At 40.7% G+C, this 18617-nt stretch overlaps 1 protein-coding gene across 2 annotated transcripts in view; it reads right to left on the bottom strand.

The window, feature by feature from the left end:
* GPC3 (glypican 3) overlaps positions 1 to 18617 on the bottom strand; it is a 444307-nt gene that overhangs the window by 198849 nt on the left and 226841 nt on the right. The window lies entirely within an intron of this gene.

The raw sequence follows: 18617 nt of genomic DNA, 5'->3' as shown, positions 1-18617 counted from the left end.
AGAAAATATTCACTTAATGGCAAAGAAAGCAGCAAAGGAGGAATAGAGGACCAAAAATACATGAGACATGTAGAAAACAAAGAGTAAAATGGCAAATGTAAATCCTACCACATCAGTAATTACACTGAATATAAATGCATTAGACACACCAGTCAGAAGAGAAGGAAGAAAATAGTAAATTAGATCACAAATTAATGAAAACAAGAATAGAAAAACAATAGAGAGAAATCAACAAAATCAAAAGCTGGTTCTGTGGAAAAAAATCAACAATATGGATAAACCTTTAGTTAGGCTGACAAAGAGAAAAAAAGAGTCAAATTACTATATCAGGAATGAAAGAGGGGATATTACTACCAGTCTTACATAAATAAGATGGGTGTTAAGGGATTACTAAGAAAAATTGTATGTCAACAAGTTACATAACATAGATGAAATGGACAAATTCCTACAATGACAAAACTAGCAAAACTGACTCAAGAAGAAATAGAAAATCTGAAGAAACATAAAAAATAAAGACACTGAATTAGCAATGTGAATCTTCCCACAAAGGAAAGCCCCGGACCAGATGGCCTTACTGGCAAATTCTTCTGAACATTTAAAGAATAATTAATGCCAATCCTTATAAAACTCTTCAAAAAAACAGAAGAGGAGGGAACACATCTCAACTCATTCTATGAGGCTAGTATTACCCTAATACCAAAACCAGACAAAGACTACAAGAAAACTACAGACCGACATTGCTTATGAAGATAAATACCAAAATCCTCAACAAAATACTAGCAAACAGAATCCAGCAATAAATGAAAAGGATCATACATCATAACCAAGTGAGATTTGTCCCAGGAATGCAAGGGTGGTTTAACATCTAGTAATTAGTGTAATTATTATCACTATATTATAATTATTATATTAATAGAATAAAAGACACATACACATTAGATGCAGAAGAGGAATTTGATAAAAACCAATAGGACTTGATAATAAAAACAACAAATAAACTAGGAATACAAGGGAACTTCCTCAACCTAATAAAGGTCATTTATGAAAAACTCACAGCTAACACTATACTTAATGGGGAAAGACTGAAGGCTTTTTCTCTAAGATTAATAAAAAGAGAGAGATGTCCATTCTTGCCATTTCTGTTCAACATGGCACTGGAGGTTCAACCCATACATTTATGGTCAATTGACTTCTGACAAAGGTGACAAGACCATTCAATGGGAAAAAATAGTGTTTTCAACAAATGGAGCTGGGACAACTGGATATCCACATGCCAAAGAATGAAGCTATACCCCTACTCACACCGAATACAGAAAATTAACTCAAAATGGATCATAGACCTATATGTAAGAGCAAAATCTATAAAATTCTTCGAAGAAACCATAGGTGTAAATCTTCATCACTTTGGATTAGGCAATGATTACTTAGATATGCCAAACACACAAAAATAGATAAATTGGACTTCATCAAAATTATAAGCTTTTATGTCTTAAAGGATATTATTAGGAAAGTGAAAAGATATCCCACAGCATGGGAGTAACTGTTGGTGAGGACATGGAGAAATTAGAACACTCACACATTGCTGGAGGGAAAGCAAAATGACTCAGTTGCTTTGGAAAACAGTTTGGCAGTTCCTCAAAAGGTTAAACATAGAGTTACTATATGACCTGAAATTCTACTCCTAAGTATATTCCCAAGAGAAAGGAAAACATATATCCACACAAAGACTCATGCATGAAGGTTCACAGCAGCGCTATGCATAATAGCCAAGAAGTGGAACCAACTCAAATGTCCATCAACTGCTAACAGATAAACAAAATGTGGTATATTTATACAATGGAGTATTATTGAAGCATAAAAAGGGAAGAAATAGTGAAACATGCTACAATATGGATGAACCTTGAAAACATTATGTTAAGTGAAAGAAGCCAGACATAAAAGGCCATAGATTGTATGATTCCATTGATATGAAATGTCTACAACAAGTAAATCCATAGAGACAGAAAGTAGAACAGCGGTTTCCAGGGGTGGGGCCTGGGATGGGGGTGTGGGGAGGGAGAATGGGGAATGACAACTAATTGGTACAGTTTCTTTTGGAAAGATAAAACTGTTCTAATATTGACTTTTGGTGATGGTCGCACAACTCCATGAATATACTAAAACCCACTGAATTGTACACTTTAAATGGGTAAATTGGTAAACGTATTCTATATGAATTACATCTCAATAAAGCTTTTTTTAAAGAGAAGTAATGATGTGGAGTTTACCACTAACCCAGTGGGAACAAGGATTTAGACTGGAAATTAAACTGATTTAAAAATAAAAGATGCTCCAGACAATGAGCTATTATTTAGCACTAAAATGAAATGAGCTCTCAAGCCATGAAACGATATGCAACCACTTGAAATGCATATTGCTGAGTGAAAGAAGACAATCTGAAAAGGCTACATGCTGTATGATTCCAAACATATGACATTCTGAAAAAGGCAAAACTATGGAGACAGTAAAAATAACAGTGGTTGCTAGAAGTTTGGAGCGGGGGTGGGGCAGGAGGGAGGGATAAATAAGCATGCACGAGGATTTTTAGGGCAGTGAAACTATTGTGTATGATGCTGCAATGGATACAATATGATACATGCAATAGCTACTTGGCACTATACATTTATCAAAACGAACAGAATGTATAACACCAAGAGTGAACCCTGATATAAAGGATGGACTTTGGGTGATGATGATACACATCAATGTAGGCGCATCTATTATAACAGATGTACCACTCTGGTGCAGGATGTTGATAGTGGGGGGTGGCGCTTGTGGGTGTTGGGGGAGCAGGAGGTATATGGGAAATCTCGGTACTTTCTGCTCAGTTTTCCTGTGAACCTAAAAGTGCTCTAAAATAGTCTTTTTTTTTTAAAGCGAAAACAAAAAAAATTAAAATGCACTGTTTCTTACACTTCTGATTTTGTGGGTAGCGATTCATGCTGTCTATACTTTTGATGGCTCCTCACTACCCCAGGAGGGACTCCATTCCCCTTTAGCTTGATTTAAGAGAAAAATTAAACCCCTACCCTGGGTAAGACATTGTATACTAGAGGTGAGAAGAGAATGGTGGTCTCACACCCTAAAACTGATGCTTGATTTAAGAAATGGCAGGTAAGTCAAAGTTGATACATACTGTACTTTTTAAATTTTAATTAAATTTTAATTTTTTTGTGTGTTTTTAAAAAATTTTTGCACTTTTTTTAAATCTAGAATTTGTGACTTATTTGTCTTGTGCTACCATGAGTGGGACAATGATTATATTAAGTAAATACTGTAGATGATGTGTGCCAAGAAAAAATCATTTTCAAATGGTTTGATTCACTTCCCAGGTTCCTTTTACTCTCCTAAAACTCCCTTCACTTCCTCCCCTACTGTTTTCTTCCTTTCCCTACATCAAAAGAAATACTGATAACCCAAATCCCCCAAATCAGAAAGGTAGTTGCCATTTATTACAAAGTGGGGGAAGAGACTCTGAGTAGGTAGGATGGATAAGAACGGACAAGAAAATTTAGGGATTTCATAAATGGATAATATCTAAAACAAGAGGATATCATTAAATCATCCCCAAAATATGTAATCGATATCTATTCATTTTTATACCAACCTAAATTTAATCATCATTTAACAGTGGTACCCAGCAAAAGCAATTTAGCATTATACTGTACAATACATACTCCAAACAAAGGAGCCATAAACACAGTTTGAATCCTCCTCTACTCCCAAGGATTTCAGCACTAAACCCGAGCAAAAAATCCCCATTGGGAATCTAGATATATCACACTGCCCTTTATCCATGAGTCTTCTGTGAAGATCAGTCTGAGCAGCTAGAAAGCTTCCATGTTCAACTTGGTCTGCCTGGCTGGGAATCAACTCACCTCAACATCTGGAGGAACATGATTGATAGTCCTGGTTATTAGTGGCGAGAGCTGGGCAAACGGAAGCAGAGGCCTGCAGCCATACAGGCTGAATAAACCTGTTCAAAAATGCACCAAGCTCTGAATGGAAAGACTAGTAGGAACTTCAAGTCCACAGGAGAAATGTGGAGTATCTGGACAAGCAGCCTCACCATAAAGAGCTATCCTAGTGTTAGGAAAAGAATCCAGAAATTCTGCTGCAACCCAACTGGTTTTGTCTCTTGAAACAGCTTCCTGATATTTGTGCTGCCAGCTTCTGTCATAGGGTTTTTGTCACAGGAGCTCAGTAAATATTTATCAATGATGGTGCTGCTAGTGAGAGGACCCCAAAGATGAACACCCCCATGTGGGGGAAGACAGGAAGAAAAGGTCACTTTGTCCCACAGCATATGGAATCTATCATGTTACGTGTCAGATTTTATAGTGCTACTACATGCTAGGCATTACTGCTAATTTTCATAGTAGTTCTAAGAGGTTGGCGTTTTCATCCCCATTTTATAGATGACACAACTAAGGTTCAGGGAGATTATACACTATGCGCACGGTCACTAAGATAAGGAGTGACTGAGCAGAGATTCACATCATAACTCCTGAAGCCCATGTTCCTTCTACTACATCACACAACCTTTTCTTACCCTGCTCCTTGCAATACCAAGCTGACCCATTCCTGGGCAGGGTATCGACTCGGCTTTCCATCTTGAAAGTTTTGCTCTTCAAAATCTCTATGGTGCTATTAAAAATGAATGCTGCAATTTATTATTCCTGCTATCTTGAAGAGTCTTTGGTCAATGATAACCAGAGCTGAGACAATTCTGAATGGGGCTTTTCACAGCAGAGCAGTTTGAGTCATGCATTAATTTTTTTTTTAAATCAATGGATTACAGATTCAGAAGAAATGGTGGGGGAGGAAACAGACTTTAAAACTTGATAAACACAGATGTGTCAGGGAAACGTTTCCACCAGTGTGTATTCTTTCACCCTCTGTGATCTGGGGCTTGTTAGTATCCTTTTCATAGTGGAAGGAAATATAACATGCATCCTATAGCTTCTATCTGTCAAGTTTGATTATGCCAATTTATCACAATTACTGCTTTATTTTTAATCAGAGTAAGGGCACTAATTTAGTTTCCTGCTCTTTTGTCCAGAGTACTTTATGTCTAGAAAACTCGTGAAGAGACTGTTCAAGGGTAATTTAAAATGTTCATAATTTTTTAAAAGCAATCTGCTAGAAGGTTGCCACAGTCAAGAAACCCATTCATTTTACATTAAGAATTGTTAAGGGGGGCTTCCCTGGTGGCGAAGTGGTTAAGGATCTGCCTGCCAATGCAGGGGACATGGGTTCGAGACCTGGTCTGGGAAGATCCCACATGCCGCGGAGCAACTAAGCCAGGGCGCCACAACTACTGAGCCTGCGCTCTAGAGCCCGTGAGCCACAACTACTGAGCCCGCGTGCCACAACTGCTGAAGCTTGTGCACCTAGAGCCTGTGATCCGCAACAAGAGAAGCCACTGCAATGAGAAGCCAGCGCGCCGCAACGAAGAGTAGTCCCCGCTCACCAAAACTAGAGAAAGCCCACGCACAGCAATGAAGACCCAACGCAGCCAAAAATAAATTAAATAAATTAAAAATTTAAAAAAAGAATTGTTAAGGGGAATGGGACAGTTGAGTAAATCAGAAACTCAGTTAACTGTGGAACTCCTTTCCCTGTTTGGAAAGAGATCGTTACAGGGTTTTATGCATAATAAGAAAGCCACAGAGCTTGGTATTTCAGCGTTCTTTGGATTTCTGATCTGAAAGGGGGGAAATTTAAGTGCCATATATCTTTTAAAGTATCTTTTAAACCTAAGCTTAACAAAAAGAGATTTGTTTTGAAAAAAAGGTAAGTGGAATAGACCCTGATCCTAGGGGAAGCCTGAGCTCTAAACAGATTTAGAAAAATCTCATTGGGATTAATATGGAAAAGTGGAGAATAAAAGGTAAGTCTACTGGAAGTTTCCATGCTGCTCTCAAGGCCACATATAGGAAACAGGATGAATGATAACAGAGAGCAGGCAGGAATGAAAGAGCCTTAGCAATTCCCTGGCTCCACATTCTACCTCATTTCTACCAACTAAGTCGGCTTGTGTCCAACTGCAGAGGGAGCCAGGCTCCACTCACACACTCTAAGGCCGGGGGTGGCCCTGGGCAAGAGATGACCCTCAAGCCCCTGCGGTAGAAAGCGGCTGAGGTAGCCTTGTAGCTGGTACCTACTTCCAAGTCTCTCTGCCTCAGCCCTTTAACCTGGAAAATGGTACTAATGATAATTCTTCCTTCCTTATCAGGACTGTCAGAAACATTAAATGAGTTAATCCACGTAAAGGGCTTAGAACTGTGTGTGGCACATAGCAAGTGCTTAATAAATAATCACTTTCATCGTCATTCTCTTCCTCATTGTACAGATTAAGTTGCTTTTCCAAGGCCACTATCCTGTGGTAGCACAAGGCAGAGACCCTATGTCAATATTCTGATTCCTGGACTGATGTTATTTCCACTGTACGATGCACAGCAGGTGATTTCCAAAGCACCGAAAGGTCCCTCATACATTTCCCCCTACAACTGTGTCACTGTGACTGAGATCTCCATCCTTGATAACCCTTTTGAAGAGTTTTCTGGTGATATAAAATTTTGTTAAGTGAAGTGAGTTTGCCTCAGGAGAGGGAACATTATTAGAGACCTGGCAGAAGCAGAAATGGACTTCCTGTGATGACTAAACCATGATCAAACACCATCATTTTAAACCGAATGCAGGGTCTGAATGAACAAGACACTGAGCAAGGTATAATTTTGAAGGGGAGGGAGAAGGTATAGGCTTGGAAGAGAGGTTAGTCATAGGTGGAGGCCAGGCAGCTGGAAAAACAAGGGCAAAAGTCTTTTAAGAGAGTTTAGAGGACTTCCTTCACAAACACTATGCTCTTGGGTTTCATCTCATGAACCTGAGCCTTGAACTTAGATCTGATTATTCGTAATTTTCTAGAAGCATAAGAGCAACCTGCACCCAGAACTCAGAGACATGTATATGCTGACAAGGTGGTTTCCGTGCCACATCAATTTCTCCTTCAGCTCCACTTCACGAGATTTCATGATAAAAATAATTCACAGCATAGGCTTGAGTTAGAAAAAGAAGGGTTCATCTATTAACTATACAAGAATACCAAGAACGACTTTTAAAAATCATACATATAATTTTTTTATTTGGAAAAAAAAAGACACCACATCATTAACTTCAAGCAGTCCTTGGGTTGCGTATTTTATGAGGTTTATTTGTACTGCATATCTGTGATGGGCTCTATTTGTGGCTGAAAGTACAAACATACTGATTACAATCACTCTTTCCCACATTTAGGAACAAAATTAATTATCTGCAAAAAGCAGAAGGCTCAGATAGACTCTCAGTCAGTAAATGATAATAGACAGCAGCCAAATATAATGACTCCGTCTCCTACTTTATCTGTTTTAGGCATTCTGAGTGGAATGAAAAAAGGAAAAATTAATTCACTTTCTGAATGTTCTTCAGAGAGGATTTGAATTTGGGTAATAAGAAGTCAGTATCAACCCTTCCCCACCTCCCATGCCCCCATATAAAATACGAAAGCAGCCTTGCTGGTATGCTCTTCCCAAAGGGACATTTTTTTTGCCTTCTAACTTCCTGTACTACTTTTATTTGTTTTTTTTATTTTATATAAATTTATTGGAATGAGGGATATTTTTGGATATATACAATTCACCCGTTTCAAGTGTACAATTTAATGGTTTTTACCAAATTGACCAAGTTGTGCCATGATCATGACAAACCAGTTTTGCAACATTTTCATCTCCCCAGTAAGATCCCTCATGCCCATTCCAGCACTGTTTTTGAGAAGTCTGATGCATTTTGAAGCCCAATCCCCAAAGGGACATTTTCAAAGGACATTAAGAAGTCTGTACCTTCACCAAAACAAAGGTTACTTGTACTACCCTATTAACAGTCCCCCCAATAAGGAAAGGAATGGCAAACAGTGAGACCTAGAACAGTACCCAGTACCAGGACTCAGAAAGTTGTGTCTGCTGGTGATGATGAAAGTTTGTGTTTTATCTTACAAAGGCTGTAACACGCTGGAAGAAATCTGCCCCAGATTCTCTCATCTTGGCCTTTTGTGAAATTCTTCATTACAGCAAATATTCTAACGACCCCCTCCCTGGAAGAAATTACTGTACTACAGTGTGACTTCATTTAAAAATGCTTCTGTGAGCTGGGATGAAGTGAGAGAGTAGCATGGACATACATACACTGCCAAATGTAAAATGGATGGCTAGTGGGAAGCAGCCGCATAGCACAGGGAGATCAGCTCGGTGCTTTGTGACCACCTAGAGGGGTGAGATAGGGAGGATGGGTGGGAGGGAGACGCAAGAGGGAGAGGATATGGGGATATATGTATACGTATAGCTGATTCATTTTGTTGTTCAGCAGAAACACAACACTGTAAAGCAATTATACTCCAATAAAGATGTGGGGGAAAAAAGAAACTAAAAAACAAACATCTGTGATGTTCAAAATATGTGCTCAAGTTTTAATGTGGGGTTAGGGTTAGGACTGCCTTTTAAGAAACGGGCCAAGTAGAAAACATTTTCTGCCAGAGACCTGAGCAAGACAGCAAAATGCAGAGAGGTCTAAGAGGTGAGTGAGCCAAGGCCACTGTGGCGCTATCGTGAGTGAAGGATGTAGCACTACAGTTGCCAAGAGTAACCTTACTCCGAGTGGGTAGAAAGGAATCAGAGGAATCACACTGTATACATGACTCCATGTTTTCGGAGGCGTTTTAGGTTTTGCAATAAAAAACAAAGCAAGTATTCGGGGGCTTTTCTGCCCTCGCCAGATAGAAGGCTGCTTTCCCTCTGCTCTGATTCCCTGGCCCGCTCAACATTAGAAAGGCATTTTGGACTTCTTCATTCTCGTCTTGGGAGCACAAGGATTCTCGGAATATCAGCTCATGGGGAAGGCCTTCCTGGACTTCCGCCCACTTGGATGAATATTCCTGACTTTCTAACCTTTCTGAATATACTCTGAGCACAAATCAGTCCTCCACGACACTCCCAACAGACGTGGATAAGCATCTGCTTACTACTCTGGGCTTATCACTTGCTTCATCTTAGAATTGCAGTAAAACAGAAAACTATCTGACAAGCTACTTAGCAATACAAGACTCCCAACTCCAGAGTCTGAACAAGCAAGAAAGGAAACAATAGCTTGGGGACCAAAAGAGAGAGCAATAGGTAGTAGCTGGAGGCCCAAAGTAGCAGAGTTTACTCCCAACCAGAGGCAACTAGTCAAGTGCCCCTTTTATACTTTTTAAAGTATTTTCTGAAGAGCTGAGAAAACTGCCACCGTTCTGTCTTTGGATGTGCCTACTGCTACCCTCCAACAGGTGGGACACAGCCCAGCCTTTTGACCAACCAGTCAGGGCTGAGCTAAGTGTCTTTCACTAACTTCTTACTTTCTTGCCTGATCCTCCAAAAGCATCATGAACTTGCGAGGCTTCTGCAGCCATCCAAGGTTGGGGAAATCGCACGTTGCCAGACAATTTTCCGTGCGTCTCTTGTGTTTCTGCATGTCTTATAAACAGAGGCACTTTACCCCCCAGACTGTCTTTATCAAGTATCTTTGGATAGTGAATAGTCTTGGAAGACAGTGATAGGGTCGCCCTTCAGAGAAAAGAATGGGCACTCTTACTACCTATTATAAAAGATGTGAGTTCCCTAAGCTCAAGGCTGCTCTCTTGTAATGCAACTCACTGTGTGTGGAGGAGTCATCTGGTCGTCTTTGCCTTTCTCCGTGGGAACTGGGGCTTGGGGAACTGGCACAAATGCTGATACTCTGCCTACTGCTATCGCTGTGAGAAGTAAACTGGCCTGCATCTCTGAGCCAGGAATCTCCCGTCTTTATCCAGCATCCATGAAACTGTGGCCAGGTAACTTGTTGGTTTGCAATCAGGGTAAGAATCTCAGATGTTTCACAGTTCTTGAGGACATTTTCCTGCCACATCAGTCCAGAGACCACAGAAAGGAGGAAAAACTTCTTTCTAAAGATTCACAACAAATAATCACGCTGACACTCTTGCCAAGGGAAAGGCAAGGAATTCCAGATTTATGAGGAGCCCATCTAACTCCCTAATATGACCCGTAATATACATAATTTCAGGATGAAGCATGATAAAAAGCTTCCTTTGTGTGACCACTGTTTGAAACCTGTCCTAAACTTAACATTTAGTGCCTGAAAGTGATGCCAATTTTTTCATTTGTATTCTCATCATTAAGTAGGTAATCTATGTTTTAAAACTATATATTTTCCCCATGGGAATCACTAAAGTTATTTTTTTTGTCAACGAAAAAAAAGATGGCAGCCTGTAAACATTTTTGTCTTTCCAGAAATGGACCTCATGCAAATAAAGTTGCCTACCACAGTTCCAGATGCTGACCTGCAGACAGTAATTAGGTAGTTAGCCATTTACTTGTTTTTATCACTTTGAAATCACTTGGTACTGAAAACAGCTTGTAAGAATTCAGACAAGGTATCTATCTCTATAGGAGACTAAAAAATGAAAGTCCAAAGTGATAGCATGAGGAGAAAAACACTGACATTCTGACACCTGAGAAATAACCTCGGCCTTCAAAAGCAGAGAGGAAGGTAGGGCTAATCTTGGAAATTCTGATGAGTTACAGTCACTCACAAAGACAGCAAAATATAAGAATTTGATAGAGTGAATTATTATTGAGGATCAACAGAGAATCTTCCCCAGAGCTTCCTAGCACACATAAATAAATATTGATTTCACTGAAGATATCTTCAGAAATTCTACCAAAGGAAATGGATGTAGCCACTATGGAGAACAGTACGGAGGTTCCTTAAAAAACTACAACTAGAACTACCATACGACCCAGCAACCCCACTACTGGGCATATACCCTGAGAAAACCATAATTCAAAAAGAGTCACGTACCAAAAGGTTCATTGCAGCTCTATTTACAATAGCCAGGACATGGAAGCAACCTAAGTGTCCATCATCGGATGAATGGCTAAAGAAGATGTGGCACATATATACAATGGAATATTACTCAGCCATAACAAGAAATGAAACTGAGTTATTTGTAGTGAGGTGGATGGACCTAGAGTCTGTCATACAGAGTGAAGTAAGTCAGAAAGAGAAAGACAAATACCGTATGCTAACACACATATATGGAATCTAAGGGGAAAAAAAAAGGTCATGAAGCACCTAGGGGTAAGACGGGAATAAAGACAGAGACCTACTAGAGAATGGACTTGAGGATACGGGGAGGGGGAAGGGTAAGCTGGGACAAAGTGAGAGAGTGGCATGGACATATATACACTACCAAATGTAAAATAGACAGCTAGTGGGAAGCAGCCGCATGGCACAGGGAGATCAGCTCGGTGCTTTGTGACCACCTAAAGGGGTGGGATAGGGAGGGTGGGAGGGAGGGAGACGCAAGAGGGAAGAGATATGGGGACATATGTATATGTATAACTGAGTCACTTTGTTATACCGTAGAAACTAACACACCATTGTAAAGCAATTATACTCCAATAAAGATGTTAAAAAAAAAAAAGAATATGTTAGGTTCTTAGTAGGCAATGTTACTACTAAGGAAACTCCATAATGGAGACCTGGACGTACTAAGGTCCAGAATCAAAGGCAAACGCATTAAAAACTATCTGTTGGTCCAACAGGCAGATTACAGGCATTGCAACTGGAAGAAAACCTATACCTCACCACTGGCACGGTGCACAGAGATTCTAGGCAAAGTCATTTTACTGTGTGACTGGGTCTTCCATCACCTACATAAACATTCCTTCTTCCCCTAGAAACTACTCTGTGCCTTTAAGTGTCATGAAGACGAAAAATCTCATGCTTTTTAGTACTTCATTGGGAAATACTATAGCAAAAGTCTCCAAGGAGGGAGAGTGAACTCAAAAACTGATTGTGAAGCTGGAGAAACAGTAGAGAGTAGTACAGGATATTAAATAAGATAATAAAGACCCACTTAGCCTATGTTCAAGGAATGAAGATTCTGGTGAAAAGAGAGTGGAACTCTTTGAAAGAGCAATATGGACTAATTATGAAAAGCATGAGCTTTGGGGTCAGACAGATCCAGCTTTGAATCCTAGCTCCGCTACCTACTGGCCAAGTGATCCCTGAGGACAGCAACAGTCAGGGTCATCTTTCCAGCCACTTCTTGTGCCCCTGGTGTCTATCAGTGGTTCCACAATTAGATGCTCACTAAATGTTCCCTGAAATGAATCCTGTTTCAGATAGTGCTAAAATGAATATCACAATGAGGAAAGAAAGGGAGAAACAGTGAAGGTAGAAAAGGTTGCAATTTTGCACAACATTCAATGAAGCCTATGACAAGTCAAGATAATGAAATTATGGGAGAGGAAGCACTAATGCCGTGAAGTTCTGAGATGAATCAATAAAGAACACGAGTACAAATGGAAACATGAAAGTGCAAACAGCCACGCGATGATATGTGAGCAATTACTTTGGGGGGGGATTGTAAAGAAAATAAATGAAATCACAGAAAGTTTTGGGAAACTTTCTGGAAAAGCAATAAACATCCAATATGCTGATTATTACTCATTTAATCAATGGATCTGAAATGTACAATGGCTATGCATATAATCCACATATAGGGGTATAGTAATTACAATCAAAGTGGTTTCAGAATAAGAATAACTGCATTTTAAAAAGAAGGTTGTAGCATTCAACAATTTGTGTGGTGTAACAACAATGTTGAAAGTATATGTATTGAAAACTGTACATATTTGTATTTGCCTCAAGGTATAAGATATGGAATTCAATAACATGCTGATAAATTTAACAATGATACCCTCAGATACTACCCATATGATACCCAAATACTATTCTTTTAAAATAAATTTATTTATTTACTTTTTGGCTGCATTGGGTCTTCTTTGCTGCACATGGGCTTTCTCTAGTTGCAGCGAGAGGGGGGCTACTCTTCATTGCAGCGCGTGGGCTTCTCATTGTGGTGGTTTCTCTTGTTGCGGAGCACGGGTTCTAGGCATGCAGGCTTCAGTAGTTGTGGTGTGCGGGCTCAGTAGTTGTGGCACATGGGCTTAGTTGCTCTGCGGCATGTGGGATCTTCCTGGACCAGGGCTCAAACCCGTGTCCCCTGCCTTGGCAGGTGGATTCTTAACCACTGAGCCACCAGGGAAGTCCCCCAAATACTATTAAAGACCTACTCAGTACTCACTTGGGGCCATGATGCTTAACCTAGTTCACAAATGTAGATGAAGAATCAAGATGGATCTATTTACAGTCCCATAATTAATACTTTCTTGAACTTTTCAGTAAAAATTTTCTTTCTTTCCCTTCCTCTCCCCTCTCCTCTCTCGCTCTCTCTCTCACGCTCACACACACACATACACACTCATACACACTCACACATTTTCACATACTTGCTATTTTTATTCACGCCTTTGGATTAAAATAACATTAAACATCTTGGCACTTAAAAACAAGTTTAAGAAAATCTCATTATCTATTTGGCACTTAGAAAACTGCTGTAGAAAGAGTACTGCACTGGGGCTTAGTGAGTACCTGCCATGTGCCTCGAACTCTGCCAGGTACTTTGAACCTATCATTTCACTGAATCCCCACATATCAACCCCATTTGACAGATGAAGAGTCCACGGTCACAGCTTTGCCATTAACTGTCATTCACTTTTAACCTCTGGGCCTTACCTTGTCTACTAAACAAGGTGGCTGGAGTTGCTTCCAAGGAAGTATCAGAATCAAATGGAGTACTCTGTAAGTGACAAATTCTCTGGCCTCTCCACAGACCTACGGTATCAGAATCCTCAGGGGGAGGGGGGGAGGCTCCAGGAATCTGTTTAACAAGTTCCCTAGATGATTGTGGTGATGAACCGAGTATGAGAACTACATGCTTACCACCTCCAGGAGCACCCTAACCTTTGCTTGCACACCTTCACTTGGTAGCCTGAAAAACTGAAGACCATCTTGTGGAAAACTAAAACACTAATAGGCCATAAGCGTCCATCATCGGATGAATGGATGAAGAAGATGTGGCACATATATACAATGGAATATTAGCCATAAAAAGAAATGAAATTGAGCTATTTGTAATGAGGTGGATGGACCCAGAGTCTGTCATACAGAGTGAAGTAAGTCAGAAAGAGAAAGACAAATACCGTATGCTAACACATATGTATGGAATCTAAGAAAAAAAATGTCATGAAGAACCTAGGGGCAAGACGGGAATAAAGATGCAGACCTACTAGAGAATGGACTTGAGGATATGGGGAGGGGGAAGGGTAAGCTGTGACAAAGTGAGAGAGTGGCATGGACATATATACACTACTAAACGTAAAATAGCTAGCTAGTGGGAAGCAGCCACATAGCACAGGGAGATCAGCTCGGTGCTTTGTGACCACCTAGAGGGGTGGGATAGGGAGGATGGGAGGGAGGGAGATGCAGGAGGGAAGAGATATGGGAACATGTGTTTATGTATAACTGATTCACTTTGTTGTAAAGCAGAAACTAACACACCATTGTAAAGCTATTTTACTCCAATAAAGATGTAAAAAAAAAGTATCTGAAAAAAAAATTAACAGTGCCCCACTCATTTAGATAAGACCAAAATGTTCTTTATGATCTGGGGTAGATGGTAGCCACCAAAAGAGCTGAGCAAAGTCCCTGCATGGCAGACCTCATGGCATGGCTTATAGCTAGCTAAAAAGGCTGTCCCAAACAGAGCTCTGGAAGAGCCTAGTTTCGAAGAGGTCTCTCACCACAACTTAACCTCAAGCAGGACTAACTGGCAGGCTCTTACACTTTATCACAACAGGAAGGTGAAGGTGCTACAGCAGAATCTCATTAATGCTTTAGTTTTCAATCAGCTTTGGCTTTGGGGCATTCTGTGGTTTTGTTAGCAGGAATAGAGTTCCTCAGTCCACCCAGCCCTCACTTCCCCTCAGCCCCCATAGATGGCCCAGCCCCCTTCTGGCCCATACAGAGTATAGCTGGATCACACCTGGCCAGTGATTCCCCACCCACACCATTTGGTATATATTACTTAGAGCTGGCGATCATAAAACAGTAACAAGGCAGAGTTTACATATGCTTTCTGTTCTAGTTTAGGCATTCCCCGGGGAAGGCAGGCTTCACACTTTCATCACCAGCTGGGAGCTGGGAGCTGGGAGCTGGGAGCTGGGAGCTGGGAGCTGGGAGCTGGGAGCTGGGAGCTGGGAGCAGTCAGGCCCTTAATGGCCAAAACAGAAAGGGACTGCATCACTGAGCGCCTCTTGACAGCCAAGGCCTTTCTTCCTGAATGATAATGACATGAAATGTACTCCCGTGTGTGTGTGCGTGTGCACACACACAAACGGGCACATGTGCACCTAAAATATAGCAGGTTTGGCATCCCAAAATAGCTATTCAATTTAAGTTCATGATGTCTTTGCAAAATCCTTATGGAGCTTTTAGAGCGAAAGTCTGGGAGGGGGCGTGGTGGGAAGAGTGCTAGATTGTCGCGGCAGAAGACCTTGCACTCTACTTCTGGCTCTTCCACTAATTATATAACTTTGGGCAAGACTCCCTGAACTTTTACTTCATTTGTAAATCAGTGGGACTAGACTGATTTCTTATGGCCTTTCTAACATTCACATTATAGTGAGATGTTCACTGTGGTGAAATTTATTCAGTTACATGTCTGTCTGTCAATGAAGCTAAACTGACGTTTTAAAGACTTAAGAACTATGCCTTGGGTAACCGAGTACCCAGGACCTGGCAAAGTGCCACGAACAGAGCAGATGCTTAATAAATGTTTACTAAACAAACCTTCATGTCTAGAGCCTGATCAAAATAGTGGACTTAATCCCTTACCAGCTCCCCACCCTATTTTTCTGTGTTTAAAAGCACCAGAGGAGAATACATGTTTTCAAGACGTTGCTGTCAAGTGACCAATATCAGAGGCAAACTTTAAACACTCCCATACCCTGTCTTTAATGTTATCTCCTTATTTTTCCTCTTATTGAAGGCATTTCCACACCCCTGGCACTCTGGCTTTGTGTCTGACACATAGTGGGCCCTCAATCAATTTCAGGTGAATGAACATATGAATGCACTGACTTTCCTTTTTTCTAGTTCTGTGAGATTTACTTTTGTGTGTGTGTGTGTGTGTGTGGTACGCGGGCCTCTCACTGTTGTGGCCTCTCCCCTTGCGGAGCACAGGCTCTGGACGCGCAGGCTCAGCGGCCATGGCTCATGGGCCCAGCCGATCCACGGCATGTGGGATCTTCCCAGACCGGGGCACGAACCTGTGTCCCCTGCATCGGCAGGCGGACTCTCAACCACTGTGCCACCGGGGAAGCCCGAGATTTACTTTTGTATAAGGCCCTAGAATCTGGCCTTCAATTAGAAAGCAATCAAAGGAATAATTAGCCACTGAAGAACACTATCGTTAGGACATTTCTGTTCATTTTACTATAAAATATTTTCTCAGCAGATGTGTTTTAAACAGCTAACATTGTGAATGGGGCAATTAGAGCAGTTCCGTAAGTAGCCATCCTGTGGGTTGCATCATTTTTGTCCTCCTTTCTAGTTTAATTCACCAAAGAAACCAGTTACCCCTATCGTTTTGTACTTCCAGAGTTTAAAGACAGGGCTAAATGGCCCAATCTGCCCTCCACATTCTGGGTAAGCAATGGTTTGGAGTACACAGTAGTTGCAACGCTATAGAAGATAAGAGCACGAATCGCGCAAGGTAACAAGCCAGGGTTGGAATCCCAGCTCCGCCACCTCTGTTTAACTACCTTTGACGTTTGGGCAACATATTTAAGCCCTCTAAGCTTCATTTACTCCTGTGTAAAATGGGGATAATATTATATTAGGACCTATCCCATGGATTACTAAGAAATAATATTACGTAAACTGGCCAGCAGAGCACCTCAAATGTGGTAGGAGCTCAACAAGGGTAGTGTATTATACTATTCTGCCACGTCCTTCTACAAAGCTGGGAACGTTCAGGAATCAGTCACCATCACCTTAGTGAGGTCTGGCTGGTAGCTCTTGGCTGTATGTTCTGCTCAGTATTGAAAAGTGTGTGCATTCTGTGGTTCTGAACGTGTGCACCCTGGCTTAGCAGGTACAACGTAACTAACATTGTCTGACTGAAACCAATCAAGCTTCTGCCTCACAAAACTGTCCCACCCCCATCAAAGATCCTATCAGCCTTACACTGGTATAAATCAAGGCTGCAAAAACAACTGTTGGAAAACATGAACGTTTTGCCTCACCTGTGTTCTTGTGTAGGTTTAGTTAGTGGGGTCTAGCTGGGTCTCCTATGTTTAAAGTCACTACTCAAAATGCAACTCAAAACTACAACGAGGTAGCACCTCACACCAGTCAGAACGACCATGCATTAAAAACTCTACAAATAACAAATGCAAAAGAGAGTGTGGAGAAAAGGGAACCCCCCTACACTGTTGTTGGGAATGTAAGTTGGTGCAGCCACTATGGAAAACAGTATGGAGGTTCCTTACAAAAACTAAAAGTAGAGCTACCATATGACCCAGCAATCTCAATCCTGGGCATACATCCGGAAAAAAACTATAACTCAAAAAGATACATGCACCCCTATGTTCATGGCAGCACTATTTATAATAAGCAAGACATGGAAACAACCTAAATGTCCATCAGCAGATGAATGGATAAAGAAGATGTGGTATATACATACAATGGAATATCACTCAGCCGAAAAGAAGAATGAAATAATGCCATTCGCAGCAACATGGATGGACCTAGAGATTATCATACTAGTTAAGTCAGACAGAGAAAGACAAATGCCATATGATATCACTTATATGTGGAACCTAAAATATGACACAAATGAACTTATTTACGCAACAGAAACAGACTCACAGACATAGAGAACAGACTTGTGGTTGCCAAGGGGGAGGGAAGGATTGGGAGTTTGGGATTAGCAGATGCAAACTATTATACATATGTACAACTGAATCACTTTGCTGTATACCAGAAACTAACACAACATTGTAAACAACTGTGCTTCGATAAAATAAATTTAAAAAATAAAGTCACTACTCAAAATAGTAATATGATATATATGATTAAGAGCACAAGAGTGAAATCAGAATCAAAGAAAGTGGTGATAACCTAATTAAAGGGAGACCTGATCAACTTCTGAATCACTGAGCTTCAGTTTCCTCATTTACAGAATGGAGATAACAGCTCCTACCTCACAGGGTTGTCATGAAGGTTGTGATAACCAACAACAGTGGTAATAATAGCTAATAATTACTGAAGAATTACCATGTACCAGGCACATGCTAAGTGCTTTAACACGTTATTCCCTATGAAGAAGATATTCTTTCTATCCCTATTTTATGAATCAGCAATATGAGACTCATACAGATAAAATGATTCACCCAAGGTCCCACAGCAAGAAAGTGGGTGAAGCTAAAATTCAAAGCCAGGCATTAGGACTCCATAACCTGTGGACTTAATGTGCTGCCTAGCTTTGTGAGGTCATTCAGTCCCTCTATCATCCCTGCCCACTTTTTTTCTCACTT

The sequence above is a fragment of the Lagenorhynchus albirostris genome, chromosome X (assembly GCF_949774975.1).
Source record: "Lagenorhynchus albirostris chromosome X, mLagAlb1.1, whole genome shotgun sequence".
Lineage (NCBI taxonomy): Eukaryota > Metazoa > Chordata > Mammalia > Artiodactyla > Delphinidae > Lagenorhynchus > Lagenorhynchus albirostris.
This window is presented reverse-complemented; position numbering and strand designations above follow the sequence as displayed.